Source organism: Amblyomma maculatum, chromosome 7 (genome assembly GCF_055883805.1).
Source record: "Amblyomma maculatum isolate TAMU_Amacu chromosome 7, ASM5588380v1, whole genome shotgun sequence".
NCBI classification, from domain to species: domain Eukaryota; kingdom Metazoa; phylum Arthropoda; class Arachnida; order Ixodida; family Ixodidae; genus Amblyomma; species Amblyomma maculatum.
Genome location: NC_139350.1, coordinates 116,649,478 through 116,663,250, shown reverse-complemented (window position 1 = coordinate 116,663,250; position 13,773 = coordinate 116,649,478). Strand labels below are relative to the sequence as shown.

At 41.9% G+C, this 13,773-nt stretch overlaps 1 long non-coding RNA gene across 1 annotated transcript; it reads right to left on the bottom strand.

Moving 5' to 3' along the window:
- Positions 1-649: 649 nt before the first annotated feature.
- LOC146184520 (uncharacterized) lies at positions 650-3,142 on the bottom strand. The gene is made up of 3 exons (XR_014708570.1): positions 3,123-3,142; positions 1,643-1,743; positions 650-695 (listed from the first exon to the last, which is right to left on the bottom strand). It is a non-coding gene; the product is annotated as an uncharacterized LOC146184520 (long non-coding RNA).
- Between the last annotated feature and the right edge of the window lie 10,631 nt (positions 3,143-13,773).

Here is a 13,773-nt window from a genome sequence, read left to right as displayed (position 1 = left end):
AGCATAATGTTTATTTCTGCATTATAAGGTTTCCGTTTTCTAAATATAGCATTGAGTTCATTTCTGCTTCACAGAATTTCTGTTTTCTCAATACAGCATCAAGTCCAAATTTCCATTATAGGGTTTCTGTTTTCTGAATACAGCATTGAGTTTATTTCCGCTTTACAGAATTTCTGTTTTCTGAATACAGCACTTAGTTCATTTCTGCTTTACAGAATTTGTGCCTTCTGAATACAGCATCAAGTCCATTTCTGCATGACCGAATTTTCCTTTTTCTAATTACGTTAAGCAACCTGTTACACAGGCCTTCTTTTGCAATTATGAAGCTGTCTGCTTTCTGAGTCACGCGCACAATCAACAAAAAATGAAATCTGTTCTTTTACCGACAGTACAGCATCGGCTGGTACAGTTTGTACCAGCCGATGGGATATGATTGTTGATTTCTTTTTAGGAAGAATGTTGGTGTTTTTTCAGCATGCAGTTGAAGTGAGAGTAGCGTCGGTGACCACATGTGATATTTGCGATTTATCTAGTGAAGAAACATGCACGCATGCAAATTGTGTAGGACTTTGTATGCAAATATATTTAACACCCATTCAATGGAACACATACATACGGTTTATTTCCCTTCGTACATTAAACTGCCTTCAGGGCATGCATCCTCTTTTGTAATCTGCCATTCTGTCTGAGATCCTCTGAAAAGCACAAAAAAAAGATAGTTTGTCAGAACCATAAGATTCTAGGCCCTGGAAAAAGATGGAGAATTGGTTTGGTTTGGTTTGGTTTGTGGAGTTTAACGTCCCAAAGCGACTCAGGCTACGAGAGCCGCCGTAGTGGGGGACTCCGGAAATTTAGACCACCTGGGGTTCTTTAACGTGCACTGACATAGCACAACACACGGGCGCCTTGCTTTCACCTTTAACGAAAAGACGCAAAATGTTTTCAGTACTTCTAAGGCAGTGATAAAATTAACACCTGAGTTTCTAGAATTCGACACAAGAAATAAAATAAATTATGAAAAATATGGATATATTGCAGAAAATAACATGCAAAGAAGGGATGTCAGACATATAAAAACCTTTTACTGATAATTTGCACGCTTAGATAGGGTAAAGGACTTGAGTTTAAACTTAAAAAAAAAACTGTGTGACTATCAGTGATCTTAAATGTACCACTATACAAGGGCAAAATTATTGCAGAAGTCAGAACCATTTTTGGTAGGTAAGCTGTTTCAGTTTTTCCATGAGCAAACTTTCGACAAATGGGACGCTGGCATTTGAATGTTACCCCTGGACGTTCATTTTTCTCTGTACTCAATATTGGGAACCAAGTGGCACATGTTTCGAATGTATTACTACATGCTAAATCTGCCATGCCTTTTACTTTCTCTATGTAAAAAAGGTAAAATATTTGTTGAAAGTCATGCACGAGATGAAATGGTAAAAAGCTTAAGTGATGCGGAAACGCAGAATTTTCAATTATTACACTGTTTCCAGGATCATGGTTTTATATATATATATATATATATATTATTTAAATGAGGAGGCATCAGTTGTTTTGAACGTAGCAAGAATCCATCAAAAAAGATCAAGAGAGCCATGAAGGCATGCAGTCAAGAACAACCATGAGAAAATTGACATACATGCTTAGTGTATCAGGAGATGGAACGAAGCTTCTGCGCCAACTTCATAACTGTCGAATGGACGCTGGTGAGTGACTTCTTTCCGCCTCGCCACTTGCTCCCTGACAAGGGGCAGATGAAAAATATTTGCCTATAAAACAGAAATGACTTGTTTTAGTTATGTTTGTTTTACCAAAGAATACATTGTAACATGCTTGTTATATTTGTTGCTTAGTATTTCATAAACCGCATGAAACACTGAATAGTTGGCTAAGTAGTTCTGCTAGAATATTCAAAGGCGAACAAACGTTTTCAGTGCAACTATTTAACATTCATGCAATTCTCGAACACTGATGTGTATCGCTGATTGCTTACTATTCCAAAAACTTCGGCTGCAGAAAAAGGTGAAATAGTGGCTGAACAACCTGTAAAAATTCTTTTAGTTATTTATATATCTCTGGATATAAGTAAATAAAATCGTAATGTACAGTGGCATAGATTCACGTATTCTGCAATACCCCCAACAAAAGGGAATTGCAAACGCGCACAAAGTCACAGGTGTACATTTTGTTGGAGCTACGAGAGGTTGCACACTAATAGAGCTTAAATTATGTGCAAAAATATTTCGTAGATTTTTCTTACAGTAAGGAACAGATCTGGCCATCACATCGGTGCGTGTCAGTAACGTGTCTATTAAAAAGCCCTTGGGCTAGGTGTTTAGAAGGCTCTTGACGAAAGTGACAAGGGCACGTTGTGCGGCCTAGCCCCGCGAGGCAAGCAAAATGAGCCATGGTGGGGTTCGAGGCAAATAATAAGTAGGAGACTAGAAATCTGTATGGCGTTGTGTGAGGCAATGTTCTACATCTGCTTATATATGTGAACAGCTAGGGCACTGTGACATAGAAGAGTGTTTGTACAAATAAAGTTTGGCTGCTGTGTGAAGACGGAATTGCTGAAGGATGCACTTTTCACAGATCGATAAGGGTGGGCGTCCTAAGTGGCAAGTTAGCTGAGTCAAATCACTGGTGCGTGCATTATTCATAGCCTATCGCTTTGTACACCGTCTGCAATCTCCCTCGGTGGGCTCGTCCATAGGAGCCCCAGCACCCGGTTTACAATAGAGCAGGCAAGCTAGTAGTAAGCCAGCTCATAGAAGTGCACAGAAATTATGTTTTCTTGCCTGCACCACTGCTGAATTTGACAAGATAGGGAATACTATTTTCTTAATGGAAAAGTTGAGTACTGGAAACAAGACTAGAAAAGTAGCGTTACATGCATTAGTATATACAGCACATAATTATAAATCAGTTCTAAAAGCAACAAGAAGAGTAAGGCCAGGAGGAAAGATATTTTCAAATGGTCCTTTAAAAGCACTATCCTGAAATGCTTCGCCTCAACAAGTACAATAAACGAAGAATCAAGTGTTAAATGGAGAAATGACATTCATCCCATATATACGATACAACCAGAAAAAAAAAAAAAAAAACGATAAGAGCCTCACCTCTGGATAAATTCCAGCGTCAAGACACTCAAGATTCAGGACTTATTACAGCACGAAAAGCAGGCAAGCTTCCTCACTGAATGATGCTGGCTCTATAAATACAGCCTCCTGTTCACAAAACACGCACTGCTTTCCATATATGGTACCTGAAATAGAATAAACATTTTTGTTTCGCTTCTAATGCAACACAGTGCCAGTGCTTTATTTAAAGTAGCCTAAAAAGTGAAGACATCATACGCACTGGTGCTGTCAATATGAAAGGAGCAGGTAATTTGCAAAAAAAAAAATTAAGACAATTTTTTGGTTAATTTTTAATAACATAAATATTGACTTCAGTATTGTAAGCCATAAAAAATGCTAGTAACAAAAAAAAAAAGAAAGATGTGCCTGTCGCGCAAAATTATATAGTAATCATTATTTGAATACTCGAAGTGCAACTTTGTCCCATTTTTTATCGGAAGTCTATGCCTTCAAATGGTCATTTTGACTGAAATAGGAACACATAGTGATCTTGTATAATGCTCGCATATCTACAGTTTACAAGAACATATACCCATACTCATTGGTTAGATATATGACAATATCTCGTAACCTATGAAGACAGCTTCCCAAAATTTAAACCGTAATTTAATTTGATTAGTTAGCCTTTTTGTGAATGAAGAGCTAAGCAATCCAGGAAAAGGCATGGATCACTGCAATTAGTCCAACCACACAATCTGTTGCCGCATCCATATGTACAAAGCATGATAATAAATACCATCATCAAGCTTACCGAGTACAAATATAACTGGCGTGGACGGCAAATCGGAGATCCTGGATGTAATGCTCGTGCCTTCCTGATAAGAGACGGGAGTAAAATGAAATTCATGTGGTAACAAACAAGAACACCTTATTGTGTTCCAAAACAGTGATAACTGACTAACTTTATAGCCATGTTTCTTTACTCAGCCGATGCACCGAATCCTTTGGTTTCTAGGAACATATACGCGGCAAACAATATAGCTGCGGATATTCCGACAGTCACCTGCAGATTTCACTTCAATGGTGCAGCTCTCTATTCCATGCTACAGATGCTACGCATTTCAACAAAAATAAAACGGCGCTGACAGGTGCACCTTTTCTGTTTACAACTAAGGAGTTTCCTTTCCTTGATGGGTTCCATGCTTCTAATCCGTATAGCCATAAGCATCAGTCTTGCAAATAGAGAAGAGTGGTGCCAGCATATGGTAGCTACCGAACCTAACAAGCATACTGAAAAGACGCAAGGGAAGTCAAACTGAAATAATCAAGGCTTCTAATAATTATAGTTCTTTCTTCTTTCTTTTATATAGTTCCAAGTTTCAGTGAATAAGGCCATGAAGGCTGTTAGGTTATACCTGACACCACAATAGTTTCACATTATTTTACAATCTCCAAAATGGATTGCTCAGGATTCACTACTGAGGTACAGTGGGGTTTATAACTCACTTCAAAGACACGGTGGAGAGCACGAGGGTCATCCTTGAAGTATGCGGCAAGGAGATGCATTACCACTTCTGCCTCAGCTCTGATGTTGCTTTTTGTTTCTTCGAGCTGCCGCTCTGCAAGCAGGTACATGATTTCCTTTGAAGGTGCACTGTCAAGGTACTTCACGTGGAGTGCATATTGCAATACAGTCCTGAAATGTGGCCTGGAATAAATTAAAACATTTTTTTTTCATCATTGGCAAGCAAAGATTATTGGTAGGCTTCAATGGCAAAAGGCAAATGTTTGCTTTGACATGTATGCAGAAATTTAAATTTGCAGCAAGAAACACTGCAGTATGCTACCAATTTTCTACGGCTATCACAGTATCACTATTGAATGTGATGCGTGTCTGGCAGTCCTAAACCAAAGAAACAAATTATCGGGAAAAAAAATAAACATTTAAAAGTTCTCATAAAATGATGCCCATTTACATCTTACTGATTAAATTTAGCTGCAGATCTTCACCACCCTAGGATTTCCACAACTTTCGCTGCTCTGCACAAGGTCTGTGCTTGTAATGCTCAAATTTTTCATTCGCAAAAGCAAGATATTTCACAGCATAGCTTGGTTTCCTCACATATCAGTCAGCAGAACTGAAATTCACAACTCCAACTTGTACACTGCAGCCATTGTCCTTATCTTACCTGAACATCTTTCCCAAGAAAGTTATGTGTGTGACTGTAGAAGAATGGTCTGTGAAATAACAATGGCCATTCTTCTTTCACTTGGGCTGTGGTATGCACAGGGTTAGCCGAGTTGATGAACACCCGTTGGTAAAAATATGTTTCTTTCATGCACGCCATTGCAAGCGGCACGTCTATATCTCTGAATGTTTTCCTTCCTTCCTTTTTCAAAAAATAAATTTTTTTCATGGTCATTTTCGGCAATTGGCTTTTGAACAGGCTGCCAGTTCTGACAGCCATAGCTGCTGCTTTTACTTTTTTTAACTTGTTTTTGGTCTGCTGCAGTGCCTGTGTTTCACGATGCTAATTTTCTACTCTGTTCTCTATTTGAAATGGTCCACAATATGTGACACAAGCTTCATCCGTAATGACTCTATCTCCCGCAGGATGGCACAGTACGCAGGAAGGCAATGCTTTCTGTTTCAGCATGGTTTCTGTGGTGCCTGAAGACATGGCTTCTGAAGGTTCGGTAGTTCTTGAACGTAGCACCACACGGACTGATTGGACATAAGGCTCCACCGAGTACACTACTATGATAAGAAAAATGTTCAAAGTAGGCCAGCCATGTAGAAAAGCTCTGCGCACATCTCGGGCATCTATTCATCTTTCAGCACCATCCGGTAATAACGCTATAATAAAAAATAAGTTGTCATATAATTTACAAACAAGCTGTCATACGAAGACCATCTCGCGCACAACCCTCTGAACAATCAGCACCATGTCTTGTCACCTGCCAAAGCCACGCCCGTGATTTTTCGCTGACAATTAGCCGGATTTTCTGCTAATCGGCAACTTTAACGCTATCGCATAAATATTGCATACTGCGGTCGAACAGCTCCAGTTGAAAACAAACTTCCACGGTACAAACTAGCGGCTTAGTTCGCGATTGACAAGTGGTTTATGCCTCCTTAAATCTGATCACCGCAGCTGACCAAAATACAAGCCAAGGTGCTGCTGTGTGCTGCTTAAGTACCGCTCAACACCGGACGTTCGTTTAGTCGGACAGTGCTATAAAATAGTTTCGATATGGTCCGAGTAGTTCCTCTGTCTGCACTCATCATGCGGAGAAACGAAAATCATATGAGCAATACAAATAAACAAGTTTGTAAAGAGAGCGCGCCCTGTATCGAAATTGTTCACTGAATAAAACGTTTGCACTGCCTGAATGGCGCCTTTGCGAAGCGCGCAGCACTGCTCTTAGACACCCGTATGAAGCCAGTCACGAGTTGAACCTCAAAGACAATTGTAAAATTGTTCTCACCTGTTAGGCGAACACGTTGTCTTTTTTTGCTCGTCGGTGATCCAGATGTATTCGCAAGCGCACAAGGTGGCTGGGTCGTCAAAGATAAAAATTTGCAATGCAGTATCGCAGTCCAGACGTTCAGCTCCACACGTCCACGCCCTGTGCTCACTTGAAAAAGGCGCGAGAATGCAGTGCGCAACCGCCGCTACGGCGCATGCGTCATTGCCCTAGCGACGAGGGGACGAAGCAGTCGTCGGCGCGGGCGCGGGCGGCTTTATGCAGCAGACGGTGCGGAGTAAGCGCGAAGGCGTGAGAACGTTGTTTTCCGCTGGGAGATGACACGTACAAGGCGTGATTAAAAAAAAAAAATGGCTTACATCGAATCGGCCAACACGGCGACAACCGAAGAGCCTGGGAACGCCGACTTCTAGAGCAGTTTTCTATTTGTTTTTATAGTAAGTGGCGCAGTACCCAAGGTCTATGTACAGTACCTCTCACTTGTCGGTGGGCGCAGCGCCGGGAGGGAAGAGGTGAACGAAAGAATGAAAAAAAAAAAGTACGCCAGCGGAGGTTTCGATCTCAACTTACACTGAGACCGCATAGCAGACAGGCGCGCCTGTATTTTGACTCCATTGCAATACCGCCGCCGCGGCCGCGATGAAAGCGCTTCTCCGATCACCGGCCGAGAGCGCTTTGCTTTGCGCGTTAGGTGATGCTGCTGTGTGTACTATGCTTGACAGCAGCAGCATCAGGCCAGAGGAGAAACGACGCGCGGCTTTGTAATGTTGCTCTTGTGCAGGTGGTTCGAGAAGCCCAGCCCGGCGGGAAGGCGTGGGAGCATGTACAGTGTGCATGCTTGGGGATCTTCCATACTTGGGCATGCGGGCGTCGCAGTGGCGTGAACTCCTCCTTCATCCATGCCCGGTTCACGGATTTTCAATACGTATTGAATAAAACGGAATCATCGCCTGAAATTCGATTCACGGATGTTCAATACTTATTGAGTAAAACGGAAGTGTCTGAAATGCTTATAAGGACATTCTCCTTCATCCGTGCGCCAATTCTCGGATGTTCAATACGTATTGAGGAAAACAGAACCGTTTGACGTTCTTTTAAGGAGGTTGTCTGCGTAAAATTACGGATTTTTTTTACAGTGTAGCTACACGTCGTAAAATGCTTCGTGTCTGTCTGTTCCATAAAATGTTTCGTCATCCGCACTTACGTACTGAACTTATCCCTCCCCCGCATCACGTATCATCAAGACTAGATCACGCCTACAAAGTCGGTGTACCATTTTGCAGAACTAACGCTTTCTTTCAGTCCTTTTTACCTCGCACTGCAGCAGAGTGGAATCACCTTCCGGCACCAACAGCAACCATCAAAGATCATCAGCTTTTCAAGGACGCCTTAGCTAACATTGTATGATTAACCACATCTGTAACCTTTCGACAATTAGTCCATTTTGTTTATTTAATTTCTATTTATGCCTGTAACCACTCCCCTCTCTAATGCCAACGGCCCTTAGGGTACTTGAAATAAATAAATAAAAACCAACGCGCGAGCGGACTCCCGAGAGAAAAATTAAGAGGGATTGATTGGTTAAGCACTAAATAGGTTACTGAATAATTGCTGAGTTGTTTAGTTGATTTTTAGTTAATAAATTACCTAATTAGCCGTAATTAGTATTATTTTATTTAAAAAATTAGTCATTATTAGTAATTGCTCATTGATTGGCATATGGCCATATAAGGCACGCATTCGCGCATACTGTAGTGCTCTGTCATTGGTCGATACCTCTATGAAGTCATCCCGCCTCGGCCAATGAGAGCCGCCGCAAAAGCGGAACACATTATTTCCATGGCAGCATGAGAATTGAAGGCTTTCGCCTTAAAAGAAGACGGGCACACGCCAATCTCCCGAGTTTGCTTCCATGCCAGCGCCAGTATTTACCATTGCAGTAATATGAACGACTTACCTCAGTGGTTCTTGCGATACATGCATGTTTGTAGATGACTGCTTTTTAACATACTATCAATATGCATCTGACCAAACTTCTCAACAAAGTGACCTCAACAGTTCTACAATGGTGCAGCAATTTAATAGTTGTCTTAAATGACACTAAATGTAAATACTATCCTTCTGTCACTGTAATAATTTCTATTTCTTTCACTACAACACTTCTAACACATCACTAGAGGTTGTGGAATCTTATAACTACTTTTGTGCGGCCTTCTCAAAAGGCTCGTATCGGCGCATGCATGTCACTGATGTCATCTCGGCATTTAATAAAACATTAGGCTTTCTGAAATGATATCTGCGCAGTGCTTCACCACATGTCAAGTTATCTGCGTACAATTCAATTGTCAGGCACAAGTTTGTACATGTATCACCAATTTGGAACCTGTATCTATCTTATCTCATCGGCTCATTAGAATCGATTTAAATCCGTGCAGTCGGATGCATTCTGTCTTTGTACCTATATGACATCACCGTTTGGTCTTTAAATCTTAAATGTGGCTTCTCTGCGTTCTGCAGTCAACCCCGCATCGCTATTTGTCATGCATCATACATCACAGCAGCAGCCTGCATATTCCATCGCACCAGCCTTTCGCTACAAGTGCTCCCATTCGCTCAAACCGCAACATCAAGTGCCTTCTATTATTTCCGAACTGCTAAAGACTGGAATGGCCTTCCCCAGGACATAACGGCTACCACGTTGACATTTTATCGCCTTTAACTGACTGTCTATTTCCATTATTGTTTATAATGAGATATTTGCATTCTGTATAAAATCCCAGCGCTTTTGTAATGCTCTCTTACGGGGGACCTGTAAGGTAATAAATTGAACTCAACTGAAGGAACATTAGTACAATAAGAAGAATGAAGTCTACAAAAAATAAGACACATACTAACTATGGCACACGAAAAATATCAGATTTCTGACTTCTTAAATAACCGCGGCATTTTCAGTTTGTTCAAGGAAAGTTATAACCTTTTAGAAGGAGTTAATTGTACATTTATTGCCGCTCCAATCTTCACCCTTCTGCAGTGTACATCGCGATAACCACCTTTCGTTTCTTTTACATTGCAACGATGCTTGCGAAGGCGTTCGTCCAGAAAAATTTCACTTTGACCCGTATGTTTCTTTCAATATGTCAATGGTAGGCTGTACACATAAAAAAGTAGCGTTACATTACACAGGTGCAAGAGTCAGACAATTTTATTTTCAAACAGTAAACAGTTGGAAGTTAGCACACGGGTGTCTTTTCTCGTCCCTGGCCAGTCCCTTCGCAATTTATTTTAGGTATTGACAACACGCCCAAAATGCCACCCTTAGAGAGTAGAGGTGGAGCATCGAGAGCAAGCACATTTCTGGTTACGAGTTCTTATCCTTAATTATTCTGCGCGTTCACATTCTAAAAACTTGTGCTTGACATACAGTTTTTGTAGTGAATAAGTTAGCGTAGCTAGAAGCTGGGCTACACTGGAGTAGGTTTGCGCATCTTGTCGGTGCCTCCAAAAGGCCGCTACTGCACATGCGCTGTTACCACGACATTCGGTTGAGCAAGAGTGATATATCCGGGATTGCGTGCACTCCGTTCAAAATAAAGATATCAATATTTGCATAGAATAAGCATTTTTTCAAAAGGCCAATAATTGTTATTTTAAACGCATTCATTGCGAGTAACTGAGAAGTATCCTATAAGCGAAAGTTCAAGGGCAAATAATGCAGGATTAATGAGCATACTTACGCGAAACTAGATATAAAACATATCTTGTTTCTCCCTTGTTCATAATGGGCGCTCGATGAAACTGTAACGTGCATGGTTCGTAATCCACATTTGGCGGGAATCCATCTTTTTCCTGGCCTGTTCTTTGAATGAACCACACGCATTGTCTGAAATTCAATGAGCAAATGCACTTGCATGCACGGTGTCGTTGTTGGAAGCCACTTGAAGATTGTTGTCAGTAATACGACCATATTAAGGAATTCTATATATTTGTAGCAAACCTCCACTGTGTTAGCAATAATGCTATCTGGGACATCACGCACATATGTTAGTCGGCCACCACCCCTGAGCCATATTGAAGAGCTAGACAGTTGAGGCTGCGCTGTTAGTTACATTGCTTCTGACACACTGTCATCTCCACTGTTTGCAGCATTGTTTGCTGGATGTTGTCTTTTGACTCCCTCTGTTCAAAATCGGTTCGTTGCACAGAAGTAGCACTGATGGCAGTGCATCTGGAAATGTAAAGAGGACAAGGATGCAAGGCCTTCAAGTGATGCAGCCAGAAAGGCTTGCTCAATTTCAAATATGATTTTAACATCCACACTTTCACTTTCATCGACTAAAACGTTTATGACGACCACATATGCCTGGTCTTAACTTGTCCAAACAGAAAGCATCAAAGCGCTTTCTATTGGCCATCACATTCTGAAGAGGACAAATTGTGGCTTTCAGAAGCTCTGCCACCACCAGCCAAATATGATCAAGTGATAACTAAGGAACATCCAGGCACAGGTGGCACAGGATGAAGTGGTACAGGTTTGTCATTGAATATAATAGGCTGAAATACAGGCTTGAGACTTGACAAGCCTACATACATAAAGCATGGTGCACCACCACATGAGTTCCTTCCAGAAAAAGGAAAAAGAGAGGGGGGATGCTTTCACTGCTTCCATTTCAAAAATCTTGTGACACAACTAGTTTTATTCATAAAATATCCAGATTGCTTCTAGCAAAGTCAATAGAATATTTTTGTTTGCATTATATGCTAATGGCCACGTGCGTATGCTAGGACGCCCAGATGCGGCAGCACATACATTGAAATATCTTTGTTGAACAGACTACTGTCAGAATTTACGGGCTTTTCTATTTGTAGACCTATATGGAGCTTGGCCGGACCAAAAAGTACAGTTCAAATAATTGAGGTTCACATTACCAAGCTTTTACTGTTTGGGTGGCGAATAAGTTTTATTGCTATGGCTTATCAATTTGATGCCCATTAAGTCTTACAGGTAGATCAGTCCTGCTTATGACGTTATTTTCACATCATTGTTTTGCAGAAATGTGTATTCTTGTTACTTTAAATCACCTGTACTAATATTTCTGCTAATAATCTTTATCATCTCCATTTGCATCAGGCCTAGAAAGTTTACGCTCACGCACCACAAATATCAGCTCATGCGCGGATCACAACAATCTTTATAAATAATGATAATGGAAGTTTCTAAGGCAGCCAATTAGAAGGAGCGTGCATTAAAAAAAAACGAAAGCACAAAAGAGTAACACCAATGCAGTTTGACGTCAACCAATATAACAATGCTTGCCGTCTCATCAAAAGAGGGCACTGAAAAATCTGCGAATATACTTTCAGCTCAGGTGAATTCCCGTCTTAGCTGAATTGTAGTCTTGAGCTGGAATCCACTTAAAACATTTGTGGCAGTCGATGCAGTGTTCGACGAGGTCAATGCTCCACGTTGTGACCACCTCCCATAGCTGCCGGCGCTGCATTTGAAGTAAATTCCTGAAGCAATTGTTCGGCTGCGCGGTTTCAGTTTGGCACAATTTGAGAGCTTTTTTCATGTATTTGCGCACTTGCATCCTGTTACGAATTAGTACCACAGCTTTTCCGCATTCAGTTAGGGCCATCTCCTGCTGGCTGCATCAATGAGCGCTGCTTGTTCAGCTCTGCAGGCTGGGCCTGCATTGTGACACTCCGCCCACCGCTAGATCTCTGCAGCTCTTCGGGGTGATTCTGACCCAGCTGGCTGACAATAAACTTCAATGCTTCATCACTTATAGGACCTGGCTTGTTCACCAGGCAGGTGGTGTAATACTCGGCATACCGTTACATCCTGTCCATTATCTGAGCGAAGCCGCAGGGGGGGTATTACCTGGTTTCAGCTGAAAGAACAGCTGAGCTTGACGGTGCTGGTGCCAGTTGAGGAAGACCCTCGGAGAGCTTTTCTCATTGCTGTGGGTGCCTCTGTGTTGGATATGAACAGGGGTCGCTGCTGCTGCTGCGGCAATGAACCACCGTTTGCCACAAGATAAACTACAGGGAGATCTTTTCATGTGGTTGCGCACTGGCATTGTGTTGGGAATTAGTACCACAGCTTTTTCTATTCAGTTAGGGCCATCTTCTGATGGCTGCAACAGTGAGCGCTGCTTGTGCAGCTTTGCAGATTATGCCTGCAATGTAACACTCCGCCCACCGCTTGTTCTCTGCACCTCTTCGGGGTGATTCTGAGCCAGAAGGCTGAAAATAAACTTGAGTGCTTCATCACTGATAGAACCTGGCTTGTGCACCAGGCAGGTGGTGTAATACGCACTTGGGCATATCGTTACATCCTGTCCGTTATCTGAGCGAAGCCGCAGCGGGGTATTTCCTGGTTTCATCTTAAAGGTCAACTCCGGTGGTTTTTCCATCATTTTATGTTTTTCATTGAATTACATTCCTCGGCACGTCCTGACTTCAACACAAAAAACCGTTTTTCGAAATTTCAATTAGAAGTATTTTTAAAAAAGAAAAACAGCAAATCGAAACCGAAACTGCTTTCACGGCTAGAAACGACGTCCCAGGTGACGAAATGGTGACGTCATACTCAGTATTAGAAAAACACTCGTACGTGCATTGGATGGTGAAAATAACGTATGGAAATCATGAAACATTGCATAAAATGTCTGAGGTAGTTCAATATAAGCCTCACAATTTCATAATCATGCGGGAAGTAGACAGTAACGCCGGTATACTGTTTGTGACGTCAGAAACTCAGTGTTGCCGGCAGAAATAGTCTCAACTTAAGCCATGAAAACAGCATATTTTAAAGCCGTGTTGCGCACGAACGGATTATCGTACGGCGCCCAAATTTTGTAGAATGCGTCAGGACGGAGAGGAGAATATACAGTAAAATTTTTATTAGAATATTCGAATGCCAAAAAATCTCCGGAGTTGCCCTTTAAAGCACAGCTGAGCTGCGTGGTGCCGGTGCCAGTTGAGGCCGCGCTTTGGAAGGCCCTCGGGGAGCTTCTCTCACGGCTGTGGGTGCCGCTGGATTGGATGTGAAAAGGGATCGCTGCTGCTGGGGCACAGAACCACCGTTTGCCACAAGGTGAACTACAGGCACAGATCGGATGTTCGTTGGGCCCTTGGCAGAGGCACTACTGGTGAGCGGTGGCCTTATGAGCATAACTGGTGCATTTGACGGAGAAAA